The 24,147-nt window shown below is 39.4% G+C and overlaps 1 protein-coding gene across 1 annotated transcript in view; it reads left to right on the top strand.

The window, feature by feature from the left end:
• The window catches only part of EDNRA (endothelin receptor type A), a 67,741-nt gene that overhangs the window by 5,772 nt on the left and 37,822 nt on the right, over window positions 1-24,147 (top strand). The gene's annotated exons all lie outside the window — the stretch shown is intronic.

Genomic DNA, 24,147 nt, shown 5'->3' with positions numbered 1-24,147 from the left:
TCTGAGAGCTTCAAGTTAAAATATTGACGATGATAAGGACGATGATGTTGGTCTGTCAGAGGGATCTTCATTTACGAACAAGGCACAATGTATTCTCTGTGGTCTGCACATGCTACTCTCCCAAGCTGATCAAATTCCCCACCACTGCATGTGTAATCATGATGTTTGCCTTTTACTCATCATCAAGCAAATAAAAACCGGCCTTTCTCATATATTCCAGTAATAGCCCTGGAATCATAAAATTAGGTGTGCCCTGAATTTTCAGAAAGAGAACGTGTCCCTTCACTGAGCTTTCTGTCTTCTTATTGGTACCCCATACCCCAGCTCATCATGTCCTGTTAGGTGTCTCTGATTTGGCCTCATCTCTCCATGCTTCTCATCTACTCCTCTTTATCCAGCTAACCAAGCTAAGCAAGATGATCCTTCTGCCTGAAGTGTTCTCCCTCATGCCTCCTCTGGTTTATTCCACTGTATGCTTCAGATCTCAGCTGCAGCGTCTCTTTGTGTGGCAAGCGTGCCTGACCTAGACTGAGTCAGGGCCTTTCTCCTGGGCTCCCATGACGCTCTCTGTTAGCCCTGTAAGATCACGGAACACACGCTCTATTGTCTCTGACAATTCCCTTGCCTGTCTGCCCCTTCTAGACTGCAGGTCCCCTGAGGCATGCGACCATCATCCTCATTTATCACGGTTTCTCCACATCCCACAGTGCGCCCAGTTTCAAAACTACTTGATGAATGAGCAAAATAAGAAAAATGTACTGTATTTGTCTCTATAAGAATGTTTTTCTCCCATGCAATTCCAGATCTAAAGACAGGCTTGCTTTTTGAATTTATTGAATCTCTACTATGCCCCTGCAAACCAGGATAGCTCAAAGTCCATAAATCTAGGAGAGAAATGTATGCACTATCACAAGATTGTTTTCTGTTTGTCTTTAGAGGTCAAGAGTTCTTTTTCTATGGTTCTGCCATTATATTGTTTAATTTCCTCTCTCTTGAGTGGTGTAACCAATTAAAGAATCTTGTTTCAAGATTTTGTGCAATACACAGTCCTTCAGCGTAGTTGTAATTGTGGTTTCAACTGAAATATTCAACCTACAAGTGATTTAGAATATCAAAATGAACATTCATATCACCAAACATTTTATTTGCTCTTTAGAGAACAGGAAACAGATTGATTTTCTGGCATAGCTGAGACACAGGAAGATTGTAAAAGTTCATTATGCTAACTAGCTGACCTAAGGATATATGTACATATTAAATGACAGAGTGATAAATTTGTTACCCAATTTGCTGTTTATTATAAGGAAGTTGCTGTCTGAAAAGGCTTCAGAACCCTCTCCAACTCTACCTCCCCTTCTGGCTTTTCGTTTCCTGTGTCTGGGAATCTCATTGCTTTCTGTCATGGTCCTGTTAAGTAATTATTCTCATGTGAGGTTATTCAGCTAACCCTCAGCATTTGGCTCACAGCACAGTTACTCCCATTTCGCTGATGGGGGATGGAAACCATGTATCACAGCAGGATTGTTCCCAGGGCTGAGAGGTGCTTTCAGTCCCCTTCTCACTGGGAAGGTGTTGGGATGTACAGAACATTGTGACGTATACTTCTCCATCAAACAGGACAGATCACGGAAGAGGGTGCTGTGTTCTAAGCTGAAATAGTGATGCATAAATGCTTTACTTTTGAGAAAAGAATTTTCTCATATACACTGTGTGTGTGTGTGTTGCAGTAATTCCATCATTCTGTGTAGTAAAAGCAGATGTCCTGGCTATTGTATTCTGAAATATTTCTATAGTGTCTTTGTCCCATGACTTGTTAGCATGGGAGTGTCATTTCTTTATTATCATACAAAATTTACACAGTTTGTATATAGAGTGTATAAACTAAAATGAAAGAGGATGGGGTATGAAGTTTCTGTCTCTGAAGCTGATTTGAAGGCTAGAGTGGTTAAATAAGGAATGTTCTTAAGCAACTCTGTCAAAATAAACTTGATACACAGCCAGAAATTCTACTACTGCTTTCTGGATCTACCATAATCTCTTGGGACCTAGAATTATTGCTTTCTATAGCTACCATTTTATTTTTAACTAGGTCTAGTTTTTCTTGGAAAAACTTTCCTACATTTTAAAGGTAATAGTTGATATTAAACTGTAATAGATTTGAACATAAGTCTCATTCAGTGTTACTATTTGATAGCCTTATTTTCAAATTTGAACATCAAATTTTACAAAACCACATGCTCTAAAATGTTTCTTTAAATTTGAGAGGTTTGATGTCTTCATGTTCCTGAACTCAAGAAGCAAAAATCAAGTGTGCCCTCAGATTTAGTATTATTTTTGTGAATGTGCAAATTTAAATTTCTCGAAAATTTAGAGAATTTAGAATTTAGACTTCTCTAAAAGTTTCGTCAGCATCATTTGCCATCATGACTTAAACTTGGCAAATGGGATAGACAACAGAAGTTACTCAAATCGTGCTTCTCATAACACTTAAACATGGGAGTCTTATCATTTTAGATCGAGTTTTATACTAGAAAGTAATGGAGGTGGGCAACTGTTGACCATTTGGTTACTCAGTTACATCAGATCTCTCTTCTCTAAATATTCTTTATCTATTCATTCATAAATATTTATTGAGCTCCTCCTATATGTCAGTTATTGGGGAAATAGCAGTGAACAAAAGCAATCCTTGTCCTCAAAGAGTTTACATTCTAGTAGAAGAAAAAGGCAATAGTCAAGTTAAGTCTGTGAAATAGCAGCTAAGGAGAAAAGCAAAACAGAGAAGAGGAATAAAAGCGGGAGGAGTGAGTAAAGAACTCAATAGAAGGCGATGTCGAATAAAAACTAAAACTTAAAGGAGCAAACCATCCCACTGTCTATAAAGAAAGAGCATCCAGCCAGTGGAAATGGCAAGTGCAAAGGCCCTGGGGCAAGAATGTGCCCAGAGGGTCAGTGGAGCAGCAAGGAAGCCATGGTGGTTGATTGGAAGGAAGAGAATAGTAACACATGATGTCACAGAAATACTGGGGTAGGGTGAGCGATGCAGGGAAGCAGATAACCGAGGGCCTAGCAATAGATGACCATTTAATTTATTGTCCAAACCAAGATGCTTTAAGGGTAAAAGGAGACACTATCAATAATTGCATCTGGACAATAGGCATAAAAGGAGACACTATCAATAATTGCATCTGGACAATTTGTAGGCATGAGAAAAGTAGGAAGCCTAGTCACCCTACCTATACACCTTTATAAAACCTTTAGCTTCTTTCTGTGAGTGAGATAGGAAAGTTTTAGAAGGTTATGAACAGATGAGTGACATGATCTATTTTACGTTTTAACAAGAACTTGCTGGCTACTGGGTTGAGAAGCATTTCCTAAATCGACGAAGAAAATATATACAATGAAAATACATTATGTGTACCAGTTTATAGGGTTTCCCTGGTGGTCCATTCAGCAAAGAAGCTGCCTGCAATGCCAGAGAGGTGGGTGTGACCCCTGGGTTGGGGAAGATCCCCTGGAGAAGAAAATGGCAACCTGCTCCAGTATTCTTGTCTGGAAAATCCCATGGACAGAGGAGTCTGGTGGCTCACAGTCCACGGTTCACAGAGTTGGACACGACTGGGCAACTAAACCAGCACCACCATGCCAGTTTATAATGGGAGAATACTGCCCCCTAAAGCTTAGTGTTTACTCTGTACCAAGCTAACTCATTGGATCCTCACAGCAAACTTACTGCACTGCTATTGCCTGAAAATGAAGACTGAGGCACAGTGTTTAAAGAATGTTCTCAAGGTCACACAGTCAGCAAGTTGCAGAGCCAAGATCAGGATCCAGCCTGATCTCAGAGGCCATGCTGTTAGCTAAGCCGCCACACTGCTTCTCTTCCATATGCCTCGTAAGACAAACTTGACAGTCATCCAGATGTCAGCCCTAGTACAGAAATAAATTTTCAAAGACTGTTCAAAAATAGTCATCCCCCTTTCTTCCCTGCATTAAATCCAATATTTCTTTAGTTGTTTATTTAGGACAGAAGTCACACACTACAAAGGAAGGATGTATACGAAACAGAGATTGCTCTCCAGAATAGCATTTGTGTTCTAAGTCTTGCAGATTGCATTGGAACATCTGGTAAGCAGATTTTTGTATTCTATACTCATTGTCATGCTGGTGAGATCAACTGACAGAAGGAAGCCAGAAAATAAAGATAAATAAACTGTAAAAAAAAAAAAAAAAAAGGTTAAGTCCTTTGATGATCTGATTGCTTAGACATATATATCTGCTCAGAGGAACATGTTTTGCCAAACTGATGTCTCATCCAGTTATTACAGGAAAGGCTAGGCAATCTGTAGGCATGAGACAGGAACATGAATGTCTATGGCTTTACCACAGTTCCAGGTGGGATATGAACACCTGATTTTATTGATAAAACTAAATGTTGCATTTCTAGACCCTCCTCCCCAGGAGTTTACCAAATGCATAGGAATTAAATGGGGAATATGAAAAAATAATGAATGACATTTGGGGACATGTCTCAAATTATATTTAAAAAGAAGCTAGAAATAAAATGCCTAGGAGTAAACTTAACCAAGGGGGTAAAAGACCTATACTCTGAAAATTGTAAAACACTGATGAAGGAAATTGAAGATGATATAAAGAAATGTAAAGATAACTTCATGCTCTTGGACTGGAAGAATTAATAATGTTAAAATGGCCATGTTACACAAAACAATCTCCAGATTTAGTATAATTCTTATCAAAATACCCATGTCATTTTTCACAGAACTAAACAAATAATTCTAAAATTTATATAAAACCACAAAAGATCCAAATTGCCAAAGCCATCTTAGGAAAAAGAGCAAAACTGGAAGTATCACCCTTCCTGACTGCAGGCTATACTATCAGTTCAGTTCAGTTGCTCATTCGTGTCTGACTCTTTGCCACCCCATGGACTGCAGCACACCAGGCCTCCCTGTCCATCACCAACTCCCGGAGTTCACCCAGACTCATGTCCATCGAGTCAGTGATGCCATCCAACCATCTCATCCTCTGTCATCCCCTTCTCCTGCCTCAAATCTTTCCCAGCATCAGGGTCTTTTCCAATGAGTCAGTTCTTCTCATCAGGTGCCCAAAGTATTGGAATTTCAGCTTCAGTATCAGTCCTTCCAATGAATATTCAGGACTGATTTCCTTTAAGATGGACTTGTTGGATCTCCTTGCAGTCCAAGGGACTCTCAAGAGTCTTCTCCAACACCACAGTTCAAAAGCATCAGTTCTTCAGCACTCAGCTTTCTTTATAGTCCAACTCTCATGTCCATACATGACTACTAGAAAAACCATAGCTTTGACTAGATGGACCTTTGGTGGCAAAGTAATATCTCTGCTTTTTAATATGCTGTCTAGATTGGTCAAGCTTTTCTTCCAAGGAGCAAGTGTCTTTTAATTTCACAGCTGTGTCACTATCTGCAATGATTTTGGAGACCAAAAAAATAAAGTCTGTCACTGTTTCCACTGTTTCCCATCTATTTGCCATGAAGTGATGGGACCAGATGCCATGATCTTAGTTTTCTGAATGTTGAGTTTTAGGCCAACTTTTTCACTCTCCGCTTTCACTTTCATCAAGAGGCTCTTTAGCTGTTCTTTGCTATCTGCCATAAGGGTGGTGTCATCTGCATATCTGAGATTATTGATATTTCTCCCAGCAATCTTGATTCCAGCTTGTGCTTCTTCCAGCCCAGCGTTTCTCATGATGTACTCTGCATAGAAGTTAAATAAGCAGGGTGACAATATACAACCTTGACGTACACCTTTCCCGATTTGGAACCAGTCTGTTGTTCCATGTCCAGTTCTAACTGTTACTTCCTTACCTGCATACAGATTTCTCAAGAGGCAGGTCAGGTGGTCTGGTATTCCCATCTCTTGAAGAATTTTCCACAGTTTATTGTGATTCACACAGTCAAAGGCTTTGGCATAGTCAATAAAGCAGAAATAGATGTTTCTCTGGAACTGTCTTGCTTTTTCAATGATCCAGTGGATGTTGGCAATTTGATCTCTAGTTCCTCTGCCTTTTCTAAATCCAGCTTGAACATCTGGAAGTTCACAGTTCACATACTGTTGAAGCCTGGCTTGGAGAATTTTGAGCATTTGAATGCAGAGTTCCAAAGAATAGCAAGGAGAGATAAGGAAGTCTTCCTCAGTGATCAGTGCAAAGAAATAGAGAAAAACAATAGAATGAGAAAGACTAGAGATCTCTTCAAGAGAATTAGAGATACCAAGGGAACATTTCATGCAAAAATGGGCACAATAAAGGGTAGAAATGGTATGGGCCTAACAGAAGCAGAAGATATTAAGACGAGGTGGCAAGAATACACAGAAGAACTATACAAAAAAGATTTTCACAACCCAGATAATCACGATGGTATGATCACTCATCTAGAGCCAGACATCCTGGAGTGTGAAGTCAAGTGGGCCTTAGGAAGCATCACTACAAACAAAGCTAGTGGAGGTGATAGAATTCCAGTTGAGCTATTTCAAATTCTAAGAGATGATGCTGTGAAAGTGCTGCCCTCAATATGCCAGCAAATTTGGAAAACTCAGCAGTGAGCAGTGGCCACAGGACTGGAAAAGGTCAGTGTTCCTTCCAATCCCAAAGAAAGGCTATGCCAAAGAATGCTCAAACTACCACACAGACTATATATAAACCTACAGTGAACAAAATACATGGTCCTGGCACAGAAGCAGCCACATCATTGATCAGTGGAACAGAATAGGGATACGAGAAATAAACCCATGTGCCTATGGTCAGTTAATCTGCAACAAAGAAGGCAAGAATATACAGTGGAGAAAAGACACTCTCTTCAATAAGTAGTACTGAGAACTGGATGGCTACATTTCCTTATACCATATAGAAAAAAGAAAAATCACTCCAAATGGATTAAAGACCTAAATGTAAGACCAGAAACCATAAAATCACCAGAAGAGAACACAGAACACTCTTTAACAAAAATCATAACAATATGTTTTTGGATCTGTCTCATAAGGCAAAAGAAATAAAAACTAAGAGGAATAAATGAGACCTAAATAAATTTAAAAACTTGTGCATAGCAGAGGAAACCATCAGCAAACCAAAAAGACAACCTACAAAACAGGACAAAATTATCATAAATGATATGACTAACAGGGCTTAATATTCAAAATAAACAGTTTGTAGAATCAATATCAAAGAAAATTAAACAACCCAATCAAAAAATGGCCAAAGACCTGAATTTTTCCAAAGACAACATACATATGGCTAACACACACATAAAACAATAACTTGACTAATTATTAGAGAACTGCAAATCAAAATAATAATGAGATATCAGCTCATACCTGTCAGCATAGCTATCATCAAAAAGTCTACAAATAACATATGTTGGCAAGGATGTGGAAGAAAGGGAACCCTTGTACACTGTTGGTGGGAATGTGAATTGGTGTAGCCACTGTGGAAAGTGGTGTGAGAGTTCCTCAAAAAAACAAAAATAGAAATATCAAATGATACATTCTTGGGTATATATCTGAGGAAAAAATGAAAATACTAATTTGAAAAGATACATGCAACCCCATTGTTCATAGCAGCATTATATACAGTAGCCAATATGTGGAAGTAGATGAATGTACAAAGATGTGGTATATTCCTACAATGAAATATTACTCAACTATAAATAAAGAATGAAATTCTGCCATTTGTAGCAACATGGTGGACCTAAAGAATATCATGCTTTATGAAGTAAGTCAGACAGAGAAAGGCAAATCCTATATGATATAATTTATTTGAGGAATCTAAAAAATAAACCAAATGGATGTGTATCGCAAAACAGTAAAAGGCTCATGGATATAGAAAAAAAACTAGTGGTTACCATTGGTTTAGGGGAGTTAGCGTAAGAGATTAAGAGATACAAGCTACGGTGTATAAAATAAACCACAAGTATATATTGTACAGAACATGGAATTATAGCCACTATGTTGTAGTAACTTTGGTGGAATATAATCTATAAAAACACTGGATCACTATGCTGTACACCTGAAACTAATATGATATTGTAAATCAACTATGCTGCTGCTAAGTCGCTTCAGTCGTGTCCGGCTCTGTGCGACCCCATAGACGGCAGCCCACCAGGCTCCCCCGCCCCTGGGATTCTCCAGGCAAGAACACTGGAGTGGGTTGCCATTTCCTTCTCCAGTGCATGAAAATGAAAAGTGAAAGTGAAGTTGCTCAGTCGTGTCCAACTCTTATAAAAATAAGCTAGAAATTCTCAATTTTTAAAAATTTACATATGAAATTTAATGAAATGATTTCATTAAATCTGAAGCTATTTGAATAGGAACTTTATTAATATCCCTAAATTTGTTTTTTTTTAATTTTTATTGAAATATATTTGGCTTATAATATTCAGGTGTACAGCAAAGTGATTCAGTTCTTTTTTACATTCTCCTCAATTATAGATTATTACAAGATATTGAGTATAGTTTCCTGTGCTATACAGCAGGTCTTTGCTGGTTATCTATTTTATCTATAGTGATATATATATTTTAATCCCAAACTCCTAATTTACCCTCCCCCTGCTTCCCTATGGTAACCATAAATTTGTTGTCTATGTCTGTGAGTCTATTTCTGTTTTGTAAATAAGTTCACTTGAATCATTTTTTTGGATTCCACATGTATCATATGTTATTTGTTTTCATCTGGCTTACTTGACTTAGTATGATCATCTCTAATATCCCTAATTTTAAAAGCAACCAGTAAAGCTAACAATATTGAGCATGTCCAAAATATCCAGAATCATTCATTTTAAGATACAAAAAGTAATGGCACATATGTCTTTGCCAAATATTGAATAATGTAGTATGCCCCAATCCCGCATGCGTTTTATGTCACATAAAGCAATTCTATAGAATATCTGCCTTAAGAAGAATATGTGAACTTTTAACTTAGTTTCAAAAACAAAAATGTCTAGAATACTCCAGAATCTGTCTTTTGTGTCATGTATATCACAAATGCTGTGTCTCTGCCTATTTCCTTTATTTCTGCAAATTTGATGTTCTTATAAAAGCTAAACCTAAGAAAATTAAGGTAGTGTTATATCATTTAAGACTTCCCTGGTGCCTCAGACGGTAAAGCATCTGTCTACAATGCGGGAGACCCGGGTTCAGTCCCTGGGTTGGGAAGATCCCCTGGAGAAGGAAATGGCAATCCACTCCAGTACTCTTCCTGGGAAATCCCGTGGACAGAGGAGCCTGGCAGGCTATAGTCCATGGGGTCGCAAAGAGTCGGACACGACTTCACTTTCACTTTCACTTATATCATTTAAGAGCCATAATACTTCATAAACTTTTTGAGATTTTATTGAAGTGTAACATACATGCAGGAAAAAAAAAATGCACAGAAGTGTCAGCTCTGTGAATTTTCACCAAATGAACTTGATCCTGTGTACCCAGGATCAAGAATTAGGACATTACCTGCACCCAGAAGTCCCTCAGTCACTAACTACCCAAACTCCCAAGGCAGCCACTTTCCTGGCTTCTAACAGCATGAATTTGTTTTCCTACTTTTGTGTTTTATATAAATGGAACCATACAGTAAATATTCTTTTCTGTCTGACTTTCTTTGATCAACATGATGTTTGTGAGAGTAACCCATGCTGTTGGGTGTAGCTCATTCATTCTCGTTATTATATAGCACTTCACTGTCTGAATATATCACAATTTATTTATTCATTCTACTTAAGCAGGAATTTGAATAGCTTCTGATTTTGAGCTCGTACAAATAGTGTGTACATATGTATTGCTGAAATATATAGATAGATAGATATAAAGACAACATCTTATAATTTGTATATACTTAAACATCAACATATATATCTGTACACTAAATATGCTTTAAATATAAATCTTGAGCATAATCCTTTTATATTTTGATCAGAATTTTAGAGAGCCACCAGGGCATGCACAGGGAACTAGGCAGAATTTCCTAGGCAGAATTCTTTTCTAAACACTTTAAAGACTTGTGTGGCTTATGTCTGAACTTTGTTCATTGTAATTCTTCTTGGCATTTCAGGCAAATCCACTATCTGCCTTCATATTGGGTAATCCCCAAATCAATTCACACATTTACTAAGTGTCTACAAAAAGCACAAAGAAATCTGGGACAGACATGCCTTTGAGTGGCTGGCATTCCATGTTGAGGATACAAATATATATTCCATCAAGTTAGCCTGACTGCCAGGGGAATTTTATATTCCACTGTTTTGTTAAAATTTGGAGGATCACTGAACACAATTTTACTGGAAAAAAAATTACATTTTGAATGTGAAACACCTGTTAACATTTTCTTTAAAAACAGAGAAACTGTCATTTCTCCTTCTCCTAAAGTAATATATACAGCTATACTGAAATTAATCAAATTACTCCCAGAGACACAAAGATAAAATTAGGTTTCAAGCCTTTTCCATTAATGTTACAGTTAATGGTCATTTATTTTAAAACTTTACAAAGCCCCATGAAACACAGATTAAAAAGCACTGATTTCAGACAGTAAATGTTATGAGAGTTTAAGTTGGATTGATGAAATTTTCCAGACAATCTCTCTGAGGTTATTTTTGTTAAATGACATATTTGGGGTATGCCAGTTGCTTGGTAAAACTTGGAGGTTTAGTTGTAATCCGGTTGCTACATTATTCTAAGACAAGATTGGTAAGAGAGGGTTGTTACAGAAATTTACCAAATCGTAGCATATGAAGACAGATCTATTAATATTATGTAAGAAACAAATCGCCAGTCTAGGTTCGATGCAGGATACAGGATGCGTAGGGCTGGTGCACTGGGATGACCCAGAGAGATGGTATGGGGAGGGAGGTGGGAGGCGGGTTCAGGATTGGGAACTTGTGTACACCCATGGCAGATTCATGTTGATGTATGGCAAAACCAATACAGTACTGTAAAATAAAGTAAAAATAAAAATTTTTTTAAAATAAAAAGAAAAGAAAATCTTCCTAATATCAACACCCAAATTTGCATTGCAACATCCCTAATGAGAAATTTTATTTATCAAAACCACTGACTAGATTTAAATGGAACACAGCAGTGGTCTTACAAGGCACTTAATACATCCTCCAAGAAGGAACTGCGTGAACACTGAGTTTTGGAGTCTTATGATCATGCTTTTATCTTTAAAGGTAGATGATTAGTTGAGACTTTTCCTGCTTTTTGTTCTGAGGAAATTGTATCACAGGAATATTTTTATTGGTTTTATGGTGTAACCTTAAAATTGCCTCCAGCTCCTGGATTACCATAAAGGAGGGAAGTAAATCCACAGGGAGTCTGGAAGCATGAAGGTGATATTCCAGGGCCTAACTTGCAAGCAGTGAGTGCTCACCATTTCAGCTTAATCCTGTCTGATTCTCTGACCCAGGGATGGGTAAACCACAGCCGTGAACCAAATCTGGCCCAAAGCCTATTTTTGTAAATGAAATTTTATTGGAACACAGCCATACCCATTGCTTACATAAATGGTTTAGACAGATACCAGAGGATCTGCAAAGCCTAAAATATTTACTATCTAACCATTTACAGAAAAGTTTATCAACCCCTGCAGCGTCTCACCAACTGCCCTGGCCCTGCCTTTCATCTCTGTCTCTCATTCTCCTCCATTTTGTCCCATAGCAGTTCAGAGCTCAAGAACTGAACCTCAAAATATGAGTAAGCCTTCATCACCTTCGCTGTTCTTAAGTGACTGATGCCCACAACCACCAAAATAGTAGATGGCATAATCCCAAGAGATCAAAGTACGTTTCTTTTTTAAAATATTTTTGTGACTGATCTGAAATAAATCACTGATCTTTCAAATCACTATCTTTTTTCAAGATTTTTTTTCCTTAATATGGACCACTTTTAAAGTCTTTATTGAGTTTTGTTACAGTATTTCTTCTGTTTTCATTTTTTGACCACAAAGCACGTGGGATTTTAGCTCCCCAGCCAGGGATTGAACCCACACCCCTTGCATTAGAAGGTGAAATCTTAACCACTGGACAACCAGGGAAATTCCTTCAAGTCATCATCTTTGTATGAAGAAATAAAGATAGGCCATCTCATGGAATCCCACAATCAGCCTGTTCCTGAGGTGACTGCTGACATAAATGAGTCGAACAACCCAGGGCTATTACCTTCCCTCTGTCTTCCCCATTAATGTTAGCAAACTTCCAAACTTAGTTTCCTGGAAGGTCTTAGCAGCTGGGTATCCATCAAACTTGTTGGACAAAACAGTATGTTTTCTGATCAAAATTGAAGAAGTTTTCAATTCTTTGTCACACACTTAGAGACATTCATTCCATTATCTTTCAAGCAATAGGTAGCAGCTCTGAACCAAGGGGCTTAATCTTCAAGCAGCAATTCATGTTGCAGTTAAAAAAGAAAAAGAACAAAGCAAAGACAAAGTTTCCATTTATTTCAGGGAAATTTCACACAGAAGACAAAAAGAGAGATACTCTCCAGAGATCCTAAAGATAAAAGCTTTACATACTTAAAGTTATTTGATCTCAAAAATCACTGCATTTTATATTTCTTTGATAGACCAATTAAACTTTATGGTCATGATTAAACATAGATGAATTTTTATCTCTGGGCTATAAAATTCAAGGAATATGTCTTTGGTAATGGGCAGAACTATTCCAGTAGAACTCTTCCAAACCCTAAAAGAGGATGCCATCACGGTGTTGCATTCGATATGTCAGCAAATCCGGAAGACCCAGCAGTGGCCACAGGACTGGAAAAGGTCAATATCCGAATTCCCAAGAGGCATAGTACTAACAAATGTGTTAGCCATCAGACAATTGCACTCCCATGCTAGTAAGGTCATGCTTAAAATCTTGCATGCTAGGCTTCAGCATTGTGAGAACCAAGAACTTCCAGATGTCCAAGCTGGGTTTAGAAAGAAAGAGAAACCAGAGATCAAATTGCCAACAGTCGCTGGATCATAGAGAAAGCAAGGGAATTCCAGAGAAATATCTCTTCCTCTGTTTCATCAGCTATGCCACAGGTTTTGACAGTGTCGATCATAATAAACTGGGGAAGCTCTGAAAGAGATGGGAATACCAGACCATCTTACCTGTCTCCTGAGAAACCTGTATGCAGATCAAGAAGCAACAGTTAGAACCCTGTTAGGAACAATTGATTTGTTCAAGAGTGAGAAAGGAGTATGACAGGGCTGTCTGCTGTCACTCTGTTTGTTTAATGTATACACTGAGCACATCATGAGAAATGCCAGGCTGGATGAGTTACAAGCTGGAATCAAGAGAGGCAGGAGGAATATCAACAACCTCAGATACGTGGATGATACCACTCTATGGCAGAAATCGAAGAGGAACTAAAGAACCTCTTGAGGTGGGTGAAGGAGGAGAGTGAAAGAGCCGGCTTAAAACCAAATATTAAAAAAACTAAGATTATGGCATCTGACCCCACTACTTCTTGGCAAATAGAGGGAAAAGGTGGAATTAGTGACAGATTGCCTCTTCTTGGGGTCTAAAATCACCACGGATGGTGACTGCAGCCATGAAATCAGAAGACATTTGCTTCTTGGCAGGAAAGCTGTGACAAACCTAGACAATGTGTTGAAAAGCTGAGACATTACTCCTCCAACAAAAGTTTGTATAGTCAAGGCTTTCTTCCCAGTGGTCACATACAGTTTCGAGAACTGGACCGTAAAGAAGGCAGAGTGCCGAAGAATTGATGCTTTCAAAGTGTGGTGCTAGAGAAGACTCCTGAGAGTTTCTTGGACTGCAAGGAAATCAAACCAGTCAATCTTAAGGGAAATCAACCTTGAATACTTAGCAGAAGGACTGATGCTAAAGCTGAAACTCCAGTTTTTTGGTCATCTGATGCAAATAGCTGACTCATTGGAAAAGTCCCTGATGCTGGGAAAGATTTGAGGGCAGAAGGAGAAGACGGCATCAGAGGATGAGATGGCTGGATGGCATCACCAATGCAATGGACATGAACTTGGGCAAACTTCAGGAGATGGTGAGGGGCAGGGAGGCCTGGCGTGCTGCAGTCTATGGGGTCACAGAGAGTCGGACACGACTGGGTGACTGAACACAATAACAATGGACAGAAAGGCCTTGTCACAGACAAAGGGGAAGGTGGGGAAACATATGAGACCTACTCCACGTTCCTTCTTTTTAAAAACTATGTATGTATGTATGTGATTTTGTGGCACAGGTATTATCTGTATACAACAACCTTTAAAAATTATTGGGGAAGGAAGGGGGAGCTACAGGGGATGGAAGGAAGAAGACAGAGTTGGGTGATGGAGAGTCATCCTTGAGGCCCCACTTTTAGCCACTGTGTAATTCAGCAGTCACACTGAAGACTATCGGATATGTTTAAGAAAGGGGGGAAGTGAAGGAAGGAAGAAGGAAGAGAGGGAGGGAGCCTAGACTCTCAGAATGTGAGAAGTCAACGTTTGTAGTTCCAATTATGTGAACCAGAACTTGGAGCTATTTATAATTTTACAAACACTAATCCAAATTGGCCCTGCTTGCAGGCGATAGAATATAGGCAGTCTCTCAGCTGATGGGCCCAATTCTACCTTGACTGTGGTTTTGAAATTTTTTACTTGTTTGCAGTAACTGTGATGAACTCTGATGAAGTGATAAATATTTAGTTTGTGGAAATGGCCCAGAAGAAAAAGCTGGTACTAGAATTGAACATGTCTAATAAAGTGTCACATTTAATTCCATTCATCTTGAACTGACAGAGTTATTGAGATGGAGGGCAGATTAATGGTTGCCAGGGATGAGGGAGTTCAAGAGAGAGGGCAAAGGAGTGTGATTTTTATAATCACACTTATGAGGTCATTATCAGGGATCCTTGTGGTCATGAATTTGTTCCATATCTTGACTAGAGGTCAATACGCAAAACTATACCTGTGATAAAATTGCATAAATACAAACAAATAAGTAACAATGGAGACAATCTGTATATCACTGGATCACACCAATGTCAAAAAATGGTTGTACCAGTTTACATTCCCACCAGCATTATATGAGGCTCCAATTTCTCCACATCCTCACCAACATTTATTATTGTCAGTCTTTCTTATTATAGCCATTCTAATGATGTGTGGTGGTAGCTCACTGTGGCTTTAATGTACATTTCCTTTAGTGATGAATGATGTTGAGCATTTTTTATTTTCATGTACCTAGCTATTTGTGGAGAAGGCAATGGCATCCCACTCCAGTACTCTTGCTTGGAAAATCCCATGGATGGAGGAGCCTGGTAGGCTGCAGTTGATGGGATTGCGAAGAGTTCGGACATGACGGAGCGACTTCACTTTCACTTTTCACTTTGATGCATTGGAGAAGGAAATGGCAACCCACTCCAGTGTTCTTGCCTGGAGAATCCCAGGGACCGGGGAGCCTGATGGGCTGCTGTCTATGGGGTCACACAGAGTCAGACACGACTGAAGCGACAGCAGCAGCAGCAGCAGCTATTTGTATTTCTACTCTGGTGAAATGTCTATTCAGGTCTTTTACTCATTTTAACTATGATATATTTTAATTGTAGTTCTTTATCTTTTTTAACTGTAGGAGTTTTCATGTTATTGTTGTTTTGCTTCTTTTTTAATAGAGTGAAGTTGATTTATCACACACATGTCTGACAATGGACAAAATGTTGTTTACATGAAACATCATAGATTAAAAATACATAGTATTTATATTTTAATAGATAATATTTATCCTGGACAGAAGTCCTTCATCAGATATATGATTTGCAAATATTTTCCTACTCTGTGGCTTTTCTTTTCATTTTATAAATGTAGCTTTTGAAGAGCAAAATTTTAAAATTTTTATTAAATCCAATATATCAAATGTTTCCTTTGTGGATCACGTGTCTGGTGTCATATCTATGAAATCTTTGCCTCAGCCTAGATCACAAAAAAACTTTAAATTTTTTTCTGACAATATTATAATTTTAGCCCTTAAGTTAGATCTGTAATCACAATTAATGTTTTTGCAGTATGTAAGGTAAGCATCTAAGTTTATTTTTTTGCATAGGCATATCCAGTTGTTCCAATGCCATTTGCTAACAAGACTGTCCTTTCCTTACTGAATTACCTTGGCACCTTTGTTAAAATTCAATTGATAATGAATATAAGGGTTTATTTGTCTTTTCTTTCTTAGTCCAGTGACCTGTGTGTCTACTGTTGTGCCACCCTGCCTTGATTACTGTAGTTTATAGTAAGTTTTTAAACAGGTACTATAAGTCCTACTTTGTTCTTCTTTTTCCCTCCAAAAAATTTTTTGGCTATTCTCGGTCCTTTACATTTCTATCAAATTTTAAGATCAACTTGCTAATTTCTTTGAATTTACATAGGGATTGTATTGACTGTTTGGATGAATTTAGAGAAGATTGCCATCTTAACAAGGTTGATCCTTCCAATCCATAAACATTAATATACGTCTTTGATTTGTCTAGTATTTGGCAGCTTTCAGCATACGTGTCTTATACTTCTTTAGTTAGATTTATTCCTTATATCTAAGTATTTTCTTCTTTTTTGATGCAATTTTGAATGGAATTGTCTTAATTTCATTTTTGTAGTTTTCCTTTCTAGAAAAATAAATTGGTTGTATATATATAAATGCAACCAATATCTGTCTGTTGCTGTTGTGGCCTAGGACCTGGCTGGAGTCTTCACCATTTCTCTTGCAGCATAAGCTTTTTTCCCTGCTAGTGTGTGATGGGTAAGAACGCAACTAGTGTTAGAACAGTCTGGTGCCACTGCTTGATACATGCTAAAGCACCAACAGTTTTACCCACTGTCACTTTTGCACCAACAGTGCAAAGGTCAACCGGTGGAAAAGGCAGTCATCTCGGAGTTTTCCTGATCTTGCAAATGCTATGGAAGGTTCCCCTGAACCTTGACAAGGAATCTCCAGGGCTCCAAGGACAGCGCTTAGAGAATCACTGATCTAGATGACCTCTAAGCACTTGTCTAAGTCTAAAATGCTGTCGTTTTTCAGATCTAAGATAAATATCATTTACCAAACTTACAATAACATTTGCTTAAGTGACTGATTTTCATGAGTCAATATCCTTAGACAGTTACTGCATGTAGAAAAATGTGCCAAGTCTTTTGAGAGAGATTAAAAGGAAATAGAACTTTGGCCCTAAATCTCAAAGAAATAGCACAAGCCTCTCTCAGTACTCAAGTGTCTATGAAAGGAATCCCAGCGTCACTGTAGGCTAGTTACATTCGACCCCAGATTTGTATGTTTTCTGTTCTAGGTAACACTAAAAACAAACAAAATGCTTACAGTGGAAATATAGCATGTGTCAAATATCACGACTGAGAAGTAAAACTAGGTTAAACTCTATTATTCTTGACTCATACAGTTTAGTATTGTCTCATTTCCAAATGTCTGGAAAAAAGACAAAACAGGATCAAACTAATTTTCAAGGTTTTTTTAAATCCTTTATTTTACACTATGATTTATAACAAGCCCTTGACTAGAAGCTTAAAATAGCCATTAACCTACTATTTTTTCCTACATTTTATAGTATGGTGCCTATTATATTCACTGGGCAAATTTTCCATGTATTTTAACTTCTCCCTGGAGAGGAATAAAATACTATTTATATAGTGAAGGTAAATAAATAGTCTCAGGGCTTCATCTGTGGGATTCCATAATATCTGACATCCTTCATCTTTTGGGGTGGAAAAAGGACAAAGAAAAAGCAAAAAGAACTAAAGAAAAAGGCAAAAAGGACTAAAAAGAAAAAAGCAAAAAGGACTAAAATATTCATGGTTGGGAAGAATAAAAGAGAAATTGGGAAAACAAAATTAACCGTATAAAATTAAGGGACAGACTTTCCTAGTGGTCCAGAAGTTAAGAATCCATGTTTCCACTGCAAGGAGCACAGGCTTGACCCCTGGTCAGGGGACTAGATCCCACATGCTGCATGGTGCAGCCATAAATAAATTAATATATATATAATTAATAAAGTGAAGGGAGGGATTGAGGTTAGACTAGGTTAGGGATAAATGGAGCTGATAATAGTTTCAGAGAAACCACTTACAGATTGGAGTTGTGATTTTTTTTAAAAATCATGCAATCTAAGAGCTGGAAATATTGGGCAAGAACAAGATTATACGGCAGAAGAGGAAGCCACAGCCCAGAGATTTTCGACAGGGCTAGAGCTGGAAGCCAGAATTTCTCCTTCCCTGCAGTATGGTATTCTGCAGTATTCTCTTCTAATCCTTTAGTGGGTGAAGAAGCACACCGTTCTTAAGGGAAGCATGACAGTTACATGACAGGTAACTCAGACGTCTTAAACAGGTCTTCCTAATTCACTTTATGCCTCAGCTATTGCAAATTGTGAAGTCTTATTTCCCAATGAATTTCTGTTAAGTATTCAAAATCACCTCGACCTTGTTTACTGTAATACATCACCTTTAGCATCAACCATATTCTTTGTTCTCCACAAGACACATATGGTATCATTTTCTTCACACCACATACCATATCTTAGTTGGGTCATCGTTTCCAGCGACACAGGATAATTGTGAACACATGACATACTTTACAATGAACAATGAACCCCAGTTCTTAAGATTTTACACATTACATCATTCAATATGCTGCATGCTCTAAAATATGCCATTGGTTTTTGCTTTTTGCTACTTATTACCACCTTCCTGGTAAGTTTTTTGGGACTACTACCTAAAGCTACATGTAGAAATCTCTGCCGGTTATTTCATTTTGTTTTGTTCTGCTTCATTTTCACCTTCATGTTTCTTTTAAGTAAGCACTAGAGTGGCACCTCACTCCAGTACTCTTGCTTGGAAAATTTCAAGGGCAGAGGAGCCTGGTAGGCTGCAGTCCATGGGGTCACTAACAGTTGGACACGGCTGAGTGACTTCACTTTCGCTTTTCACTTTCCTGCATTGGAGAAGGAAATGGCAACCCACTCCAGTGTTCTTGCCTGGAGAATCCCAGGGATGGGGAAGCCTGGTGGGCTGCCGTCTGTGGGGTCGCACAGTGTTGGACACGACTGAAGTGACTTCGCAGCAGCAGCAGCAACATTTACTACCATAAAGAGTGCTTAAGATAAACAATAACATTTTTTCAATAAGTTTTGAGTCTCACTGTGTGTCCAGGTCGGAGCACTTATTTTATATAATTAACTATAATTGTATTTTCTCCATCCAGGAAAAGTCGACTTCATTCTTTCCAATGTCAAGCTTCTCTCCGTTATGAACTAAATTGTAAAGTACTGACAGGAAACTGTACAATCTTGATATTGAGTGCTTCTCACTTTTCTTTTTTAGAGGAGTTTAATTCTTCTCCATCCAGAGATCCTTTGGTTTAGGTGTACTGAAAAAGTGGAAGTCTGAAGTCTGTTGATTCTAGGTTGGCATCCTTACAGCAGAGTTATCTAAGAGAGATATTTCTTTTCATCCCCAGCCTCTGAGAATGAAACTCTTGGGTGACTGAGATGCTTGGAGATACTAGGCCCATATCTTGGGTGAACCATCTTCCCTCTAATGCAATAACCTTCCTGGGTTTGGAATTTGGTTTTTAAAATATTTTTTCCTCTTTTTTATTCTCTCCTTCGCCTGGTTATTAACATCTATGTATTTCAGATTCTAAAAAGTGAAGGCCTCAGCCAAAACCAAAACACTGAATATTGAATAGTTAAATAGGTGGATAGCAGATAGTAGCAACAACTCCAAGTTTCTGATCTAAGTGCAGAGTAGCCAGAGCAGTTCCTCAAAATTCATGTTTACAGGCACTCCCAGGCACGCTCTTCGATGAGTCCGGCCCTGTCCCAAGGGGCTCTGATTTCCTGTCCACATCAACCATATATGGAGCAGGTTCTCTTTCATCTCTGGTTTTCACTGAGAAAGACTTCCATTGCATGAGTCACGTAGGTCCAAGGCCTTCCTCTGCTGAGCTGCTACAGGATGCCGCTTGCAGCTTCCTTGGGGACCATTGCATCTGTTCCTCTTCTGGGTAGACACCTCCTGGTCAGTGGGGGCCTTTGTGCCCGTGGGGTCTGCCGCCACCCTGCACCTGGTAACTGGGATGACCCTCCTTCACAGTCTCACTGGAAAAAGCAGACACAAAGCAGAGACTGATAAAGGCAGGCTGTGCAAATAGCTCCCATTGCCAGATACTTACTTCTGCTAAGCGCTTTCTCTGGATCGTCTCTTCTGTCACCCACAATAAACTTGCAAGGTAGCTGCCTTCACCGTTTCCATTTTCTAGAGGAGGAAACTGAGAAGTGTGAGGTTAACCAGCATGCCAAGGTCATGTGATCTGGAATATAGAGGAGCTGGGATTTGGTCCAACCCAGGAAGTTGAGCTTCAGGGCTCACACTGTTTATAACGCTAAGCCGCTTGCTCTCATTCAAAGGAGTGCTTCTCCGTTCCCCCTTACCCCCGACCCCTAGCCCTCATCACAGAGAGCACCCAGCACCAGAGTTGGGAACATTTATGGAGTTTCTGCTCTGTGTCTGTCATGCTCTCCAAATTCTAGGGCTGGCCAGGAGGTATGAGAACCCTGTCAAAGGAAAAATCGTAGGAGTAGGGCAGAAGCCATTGGTTTTGCTTTATTGATTTGATTTGATTTCATTTGACTTCTGTGAAAATTCTGCCTCAATTCTGAAGCAATTAAAGCCTCCGGGAAGAGCAAAATTCATTCTCAGTCACGCACAGTGATTTATTTTATTACAACCAATTTGAGATTTGCAACAGCCTGAAAACATGTTCTCATGAAAGGCCTCAGCATCACAGGCTTTATTACCATGCCAGTCTGTATTGTTAGAAGATGTAGGACATCTTTACTGCTGGTTTGATGATGTACCAACTTCTAGAATACCTCCTAGCCCCACTCCCAGAAAGGAAAAGCCTCAGAACCCTACTTTTTAAAGACTATACCTGGTTCACCATGTCCAACTTCAAGTGACCTGCATAATCCATGTTGAGGGGAAGAAAACATTGTATTTACTTTGAGGTTTCCAGCTATTACAAAGTGTACTCATAAATCTCTCATTCCTCCCTAGGATGGGTGGAGTGGGATGAAGGGAAGGAGGAGAAGCCGTCAGCCTCACTGGATGGGCTGGAAGTGAAATTAGCACAAAGAAAAAGGCACCCCTGGTTTTACTTATCCCATTAATAAGATGTCATGACAATAACAAAGATAATGTCCAAATAGTGGCATTAACATCTGCAATGGATTTTAAAAGGGGGGATAAATTTATTTTTATTATCCTTTTCTTCATGGTCATGAATAATTGGTATGTTTTGGTTTATAATTACAAACTATAGCAGTTCAGAATAACTAACATCTGTGCAGTGTACATTCAGTGTGTGAAGTTCCGGCCCTCCAGATAATTCTGAAGGCAGCCAAAGCTTGAGAACAAGTACACTAAAGCAGTGAGTCTCAACCTTGGCTCTACATTGGAACCGCCTGGAAGCTTTAAAAACTCCTGGACATGGAGGAGAGAAAGAGGCGAGTAAGATGGAAGAGGAGAAGGTCACTGGGGGTTGGCGCAAGGGTTTGGGTGACCCACCAAGGACTCAGAGTCATGAGTCAGACCGTGCTGCTTGGCCACTTGCGGTCAGCAATAACAGTTTATCATGTTCTTTAATTCATTATTTGGGGATGTCAAAACACAAATGAGAACTCCTGACCACCCATGTTCAAGTGCATGTCTTCATCATGTAAAAGCAAGTTCCATTTAAAAAAAAAAAATAGGAAAACTGCTGGCCTTGTGTCCCAACCCAAGAGACTATGGGGCTTCCCCAGTGGCTCAGCGGTAAAGAATTCACCTGCAATGCAGGAGACGTGAGTTCAATCCCGGGTGTGAAAGATCCCCTGGAGAAAGGGCTCAACAACCCACGCCAGTACTCTTGCCTGGAGAATCCCATGGACAGAGGAGCCTGATGGGTTACAGCCCAAGGGGTTGCAAAGAGTCATACATGACTGAAGTGACTGAACACGCCCAAGATTCTGATTTCATTGGCCTAGGACAGGATTTTCAACCTAAGCACCATAGACATTTTGGGCTAGATAATTGTTCACTGGAGCTCCTGGCCTATGCATTGGATGTTTAGCGGTGTCCTTGGCCTCTGCCCCCAGATGTTAATAGCCTCCCAACAAGCTGTAAAAATCAAAAATGTCACAAGATGTTGCCAAATGTCCCCTGGAGGACAAGATCACCCCAGGATGAAGAGCAGTTGTCTAAGGGCATAGCCTAGACACTGGGATTTTTAAAAACTCCTTCAGTCATCCTGATGTACAGCCAAGACTAAGAACCATTCATCAGGAGGGTTCATATTAATAAGTAGCTTTGTATGTGCAATGATGAATAATAAAACAATAAACTTGTGTGTAAAGTAAAAGTAAATCAACTTGTGTGGAAGACTCAGGCAGTCTGCCCATAAGTAAAGGACAAGAGCTTTAGGGCATAAATTTCACAGCAAGCATTTGGCGCCTTACATTTTTGCTTACTTTCTGGTTGTCAGGTATGTTCCAGAAAACTGACATAAACAGGTACACTGCATTTATCTAAAAGGTCACAATCACATAGAAATTGCTTTGTACTAAATATAGTAGTGGCTGGACAACCTGCTTTGGGACGTACTCATTCTAAAACCAGGGTGCTAATCAGTGGATCATGTGGTACAAGTAGTTAAGTAAATCTGTGTCAATGGGTTAAAAAATGCAGCCTGTCAATTGCTTTTTTGATGTATTTCTAATGCAAGCATTGTATTTCAAGTGGGTATACCTTATAGAAGACATTGAGTATTTATAGGGCACTTATTGGAGAAGGAAATGGCAACCCGCTCCAGTGTTCTTCTCTGGAGAATCCCAGGGATGGGGGAGCCTGGTGGACTGCCGTCTATGGGGTCGCACAGAGTCGGACACGACTGAAGTGACTTAGCAGCAGCAGCAGGGCACTTATAAAGGGAAAAAATTACTTCTCTGGAAATAGAGGAAAATAGAAAAAAATCGCGGAGAAGGCGATGGCACCCCACTCCAGTACTCTTCCCTGGAAATTCCCATGGATGGAGGAGCCTGGTAGGCTGCAGTCCATGGGGTCGCTAAGAATCGGACACGACTGAGCGACTTCACTTTCACTTTTCACTTTCATGCATTGAGAAGGAAACGGCAACCCACTCCAGTGTTCTTGCCTGGAGAATCCCAGGGAAGGGGGAGCCTGGTGGGCTGCCGTCTCTGGGGTTGCACAGAGTCGGACACGACTGAAGCAACTTAGCAGCAGCAGAAAGAAATCTATTACATTTATTTTTTAAACTTTTTATTTTATATTGGAGTATAGCCAGTTAGCAAGGAGATCCAACCAGTCCATCCTAAAGGAGATCAGTCCTGGGTGTTCATTGGAAGGACTGATGTTGAAGCTGAAACTCCAGTACTTTGGCCACCTCATGTGAAGAGTTGACTCACTGGAAAAGGCACTGATGCCGGGAGGGATTGGGGGCAGGAGGAGAAGGGGACGACAGAGGATGAGATGGCTGGATGGCATCACTGACTCGATGGACATGAGTCTGAGTGAACTCCAGGAGTTGGTGATGGACAGGGAGGCCTGGTGTGCTGCGATTCATGGGGTCGCAAAGAATGGGACACGACTGAGCAACTGAACTGAACTGATAGCCAGTTAGCAATGTCATGATAGTTTTAGGTGGACAGCAAAGGGACTCAGCCTTTGGATCCTTTACATGAATATACATCTATCCATTCTCCTCCAGACTCCCCTCCCATCCAGGCTGCCACATAACATTGAGCAGAGTTCCCTGCGCTATATAGTAGGTCCTTGCTGGTTATCCATTTTAAATATAGTAGTGTGTACATGTCGATCCCAAACTCCCTAACTATCCCTTCCCCCGTCCTCCCTCTGTGGTTATTTTCTAAGTCTGTGAGTCTCTTTCTGTTTTGTAAATAAATTCATTTGTATCATTTCTTTTTAGATTTGGCACATAAGGGATGTCATATGATAGGTCTTCTCCATCTCACTTTTCACTCCGTACGACAATCTCTAGTTCTATCCATATCATGCAGCCTGTCAATTTCATAATGTTAATTTTGACACCATCC

Source organism: Budorcas taxicolor, chromosome 17, assembly GCF_023091745.1.
Source record: "Budorcas taxicolor isolate Tak-1 chromosome 17, Takin1.1, whole genome shotgun sequence".
NCBI lineage: Eukaryota > Metazoa > Chordata > Mammalia > Artiodactyla > Bovidae > Budorcas > Budorcas taxicolor.
This window is presented reverse-complemented; position numbering and strand designations above follow the sequence as displayed.